Raw genomic sequence first — 5370 nt, 5'->3', positions numbered from 1 at the left:
TTTTGGTCTTCTCTTCTTTTCTCATCTTTTTAGTGATCTCTTGCTTTCTTCATGGATAATGTTCTTGATAGCCTCCCACAATTCTTCTGGTTTTTGGTCATTGGTTTTCAATGCATCAAATCTATTCTTTAGATGATCTCTAAATTCAGGAAGGGTATATTCAAGATAATATTTTAGCTCTTGGACTAGTTTTAATTGTCTTTAACTTCAAGTTGAACTTGCATATGAGCACTTGATGGTCTGTTGCATAATCAGCTCCTGGCCTGGTTCTGGCTGAAGATATTGAGCTTTTCCATCGCCTCTTGCCAAAGAATGTAGTCAATCTGATTCTTGTGTGTTCCATCTGGTGAGGTCTACGTGTAGAGCCGCCATTTGTGTTGTTGAAAAAAGGTGTTTGCAGTGAACAAGTCGTTGGTCTTGTAAAATTCTACCATGCGTGTTCCAGCATTATTTCTGTCACCAAGGCCAAATTTTCCAACTACCAGTGATTCTTCTTTGTTTCCAACTTTTGCATTCCAGTCACCAGTGATAATTAACACATCCTGATTGCATGTTCGGTCATTTTCAGACTGCAGAAGTTGATAAAATTCTTCAATTTCCTCAGCTTTGGCTTTGGTGGTTGGGGCATAAATTTGAATAATATTCGTATTAACGGTCTTCCTTGTAAACGTATGGATATTATCCTATCACTGACAGCATTGCACTTCAGGACAGATCTTGAAACATCCTTTGTGATGATGAATACCATGCCATTCCTCTTCAAACTGTCATTCCCGGCATAGTAGATCATATTGTTGTCTGATTCAAAATGGCCAAAACCAGTCCTTTTCAGCTCACTAATGCTGAGGATGTCAATCTTTATGCGTTCCATTTCACTAGCACTTCACTAGACACTTCACTAACAAACTCTTTAAATCTCAATGGCTTACCACAACTAGCGTTACTTCTTGCTCATAGGGTTTGCAGAACAGTTCTAGCTTTGCTCCAGGCTCTGGTTGTGTTCAGTATTTTCTCTATAGCTTTTGTTTCTCAGAAGGACCTCTGGTGGGACTGTGGTTAAAGCATTAGGCTGCTAACCAAAACGTTCATGATTTGAACCCATCAGCTGCTCTGCAGAAGAAAGATGAAACAGTCTGCTTCTATAGAGATTTACAGCCTTGAAACCCTATTGGGCAGTTCTACTGTGCCCGATAAAGTTGCTGTGAGTAGGAATTGACTTGATGGCAATGGGTTTTGTTTTTGTTGTTCTTCCCCAGACTCAGGGTGCAGAAGCAGCCACTATTCGGTGCTTACAATCTCCATAGTTGAGGACAGAAGCTAAAGGAGAGCAGAGCCAAGCTGCACAGATGCAGTGAAAGCTTGTTTGGAGGTGACATATGTCAGGTTTGCTCACTTTCCAATATTCAAAGATCATCTTATGGCCGAGGCCAGAATCAATAGGACATGCCAAGAATGTATGACAGGGTTGGAGAGAGGATTGTGAGTAATTATGAACACATAAGTATTTTGTAGTTTGTTTTGTTTGGCTTTATTTTGTTTCATGGTTTGTTCATTCTCTGATGATGTTAGTGTCATTGATTCATTAGGGCTGCAAAATGTTGATATTGCAATGCTATAATTTTCCAGCCTTTTTGTGCTGGATTCTTATTGAAGGATATACTTCTCCTCTTAAATATTTGAGGTCCTTGGGTGGTGCAAATGGTTTGTGCTTGGCTGCAAACTGAAAAGTTGGCAATTTGAGCCCACCTGGCAACACCACAGAAGAAAGTGATCAGCTTCCATAAAGACTGCAGCCAAGAAACCCAATGGAGTACAGTTCTACTCTGTAGCACATGGGGTCGTTATGAGTCAGAATCAACTTAATGGCAACAGTTTTTTTTTAAAGGTAAAGTTCTTAAAGGAAAGACAAGATACTTTCTGTTTCATTGGTTGTCATAAAAATAATAAGCTTATTCTCTAATATCTTTCAAAGTGATCAGTGTGGACTTTGAAATAGATGATGGAGAACTCATGATGTGCACATACTTCATATGTTTCAGTCCACTAAAGATGTCATCCTGATTGACTTTCAAATTATCCTATATTTTGTTAATACCTACTCAAGTGCCTGGGTCGTTTGGACATGACTCTATTATCTCACACACCTTTCTTGCATTCTAGTATAAGATGTTCCAGGCTCATCTTGTTCATGTCCTGCCCTAGACCTGGAAACTCCAAAAAGTCCTATTTCTTTTGGTAAAGAATGGAATATTTAGACTTTATAATCTGGGCCCTGGAGGTGTTCTTTGCTACTGGGTTTTTCATTGTTTCTTGCCCTTTTCCATGTATAGAACTTAAAAAAAAAAAAAAAAATTTTTTTTTTAAATTTTTTTAGGTGAAATATATTCTGACTTCATATTGATACTTCCTATTAAACTTAGGGTTTCTTATTTAACCTCTAACATATTAAAAAAAAACTGACCTGATTCAAAACAATAGCTAAAAAAATGATATGACAACCAGGGAAAAGTAAACACTTAGTTTTTCAAAGACACATAAATATCACAATATTTGTAGATGAAATTCCATGATATCTGATATCTTCTTCAAAATAATCTAAATGGTAAGGTGGGAGAAGTGGATGGTGTATGGATGAAAGAAAATTCGCCAAAACTTGATAATTGTTGAATCTGAATTATGGGTACATGGGTCTATTACTCTTGTTTCTTTACATTTTTATATGTTTGAAATTTTCAGTAATACATTTTTTAAAATACATGCTCTTGAAGAATATTCAGTGACATAGATATTCACAATATATAATTAAGTGAAAAGGTAGGTATACTACTTTTGTAAAATAAACCCAAACTTGTAGAAGAAAAAAATGTGAATATATATAGAAAAGACTTTAATGACTTACCCTAAATGATAAATAGTCCTATTTGCATTGTGGATTATTTCATTTTGTTGTTTGTGTTTTCTATATATTCCAATTTTTCAATATGAACATGTACAACCTTCGTAATCAGACAAAAAGATAAATATTATTGAATAAGTGACTTTAAAACAATGAATAATTCTCTACTTCCTTGTTTGTATGCTTTTATAATAATAAAAAGCTATTACCAAATGCTGCTATGCTGGGCTGCCTGAGAAGCTCCATGCGCATCTGTCTGTCATTTTCCTCCACGGCAGCATCTTCCTGCCAAGGGTGCCCTCATCTTTCTTCCACTGCTGAGTGCCCAGAGTCATGACAGTCAGGGCCTTAATTCAAAGTGGGAACGAACATAACTTCACTTCTCTCTGCCCAGGGTTCATTCTCTGTTCCTTATCTGGCTTTTGTCCCCCACCTCTACCCCTCCAACCTTAGTTTTCTTCCTTATCCTGTATAATTTTCATTAATAATATTTATAAGGACACATGGCATTTACAGGGTTTTTGCTAAATGCCAGGCACTTTGCTAATTGTTTGACATGCACAAACTTATTCTGTCCTCAAAACTTCCCTAGGGTTTAAGAATTATTTATAATCCTTAAAACCGCTCTGCAAAATAGCAATTTCTATTCATGTTGTAAAGATGAGACTCAAGGAGAGCTTACACAACTTGTCCAGCTACATGTCAAGCAGGGGGCTGAGTTCATTCAAATTCATGTCTGTCTGGGTCCAAAGCTCATGGTTTTCCCAACATGCACTGCTGCCTCTTCCTTCTCCTTCTTCTATTTTTAGATTTTTTTTTTGAAATATACACAACAAAATATACGCCAACTCAACAATTTGTACATCTATAATTCAATGACATTGATTACATTCTTCAATTTATGCCACAATTCTCACAATCTTCTTCCAAATTATTCTACTGCCATTAACATAAACTCAATGCTGTCTTAGCAAAAACTCTCCCTTTCTCCCACCCCCGCCCCTGGTAACCACTAATAATCTTTGGTTTCTATGTATTTTCTTATTTCACATAAGTGAGATCATACAGTATTTGTCCCTTTGCGACTGACATATTTCACTCAGTGTAATGTTTTCAAGGTTCCTTCATGTTGTGGTGGCCTTCTTTTTAAAAACAAAAAAATAAAAAGCCCTATTATCCTAGATTAGCTATCTATAAAGCCTTATGCAGTAATTAAAAACAGATTGTGTTTGTTTAATTATTCTGTGAACTGTGTGTATTTCATATTACCCACATAAACTAGCTCTTCTGTCACTGGCTTCATTCTCATAAAAGTAGAAATCAAAATGCACAATAAGAAAATTCTGGGTTTAACAAAGTCTTATTAGGAAGTGTCAACACAGAGAGTCAGCCATATAGGGTTGCTCTGTGAATCAGAGAGAAGAGCCTCGGGCCAGGGAGGAGAAAAGGAGAAAAGAGTTAAACCCCAGCAAAAAGAAAACACTTGCGCCCTGGGGCTGTGCCCACTTTAGGGCCTTTGAAAGCAAGTAGAGGAACTGAAATACATCCTTTTCAAGGAAATGTTTGCACATCAACTTTAACATCCTGAGTAACATCATCACTGGCATAGTGTTCCTTAATAAAAACACATTCTTCCAAGTAGTTAAGAGTAAAGAGTCTTTAAAACATAAAGCATGCCTTTTAGAAATTGAATCCAAAGCTTAGCTGTATTTTTCATTGAGGGGCTTCTGCCAACAAGTTAGGAAGTTTATCTTTGGTTTTTCCCTCTTCCTGCCTTGGGACAGTCTTCCCACTCCCCATCTGATGACCCAAAGTTGCTATGCTCCCAGTATAGTAGTTCTGTCCATGTTCAGGCAGTCCTCTTCCTTGGACGAATAGAACCTGATGGGCAGAAGAATTTTTTCATGGCCAAATCACCCTTCTCCCTCCACAGATTAATTTGGTCCCCTTGGGACCCTACTCACCCCACACTAGAGGAAGTTGAAAAATAGCAGACTGTGTAGATATTGCCAGAGTCAGTAGGTAATACAAATGGTTAAAGGTACTTGGCTGCTAGTCAGAAGGTCGGTGGTTGGATTCCACCCAGTTACGTTGTTAGGTGCCCTCGAGTCGCTTCTGACTCACAGCGACCCTATGCACAGCAGAACGAAATACTCTCTGGTCCTGTGCCAGCTCCACGATCCTTGCTATACTTGAGCCCATCACCGATGTCACTGTGTCAATCCATCTTGTTGAGGGCCTTCCCCTCCTTTGTCGACCATCCACCTTACCAAGCATGACATCCTTCTCCAGGGGATGGTCCCTTCTGACCACATGATCAAAGTAGGTGAGAGGAAGTCTGGCTGTCTGGCCATTCTTGCCTCCAAGGAGCATTCTGGCTGCACTTCCTCCAGGACAGATTTGTCAGATCTTTTAGCAGTCCAGGGAGCTCTGGTAGCATAGTGCCTAAGGCACTTGACTGCTAACCAGAAGGC

This window comes from Orycteropus afer, unplaced genomic scaffold (genome assembly GCF_000298275.1).
Source record: "Orycteropus afer afer isolate SDZICR_OR568_19922 unplaced genomic scaffold, OryAfe1.0 scaffold00166, whole genome shotgun sequence".
Classification (NCBI taxonomy): domain Eukaryota; kingdom Metazoa; phylum Chordata; class Mammalia; order Tubulidentata; family Orycteropodidae; genus Orycteropus; species Orycteropus afer.
The sequence above is the reverse complement of the archived record's forward strand: the minus strand, read 5'-3'. Positions refer to the sequence as shown.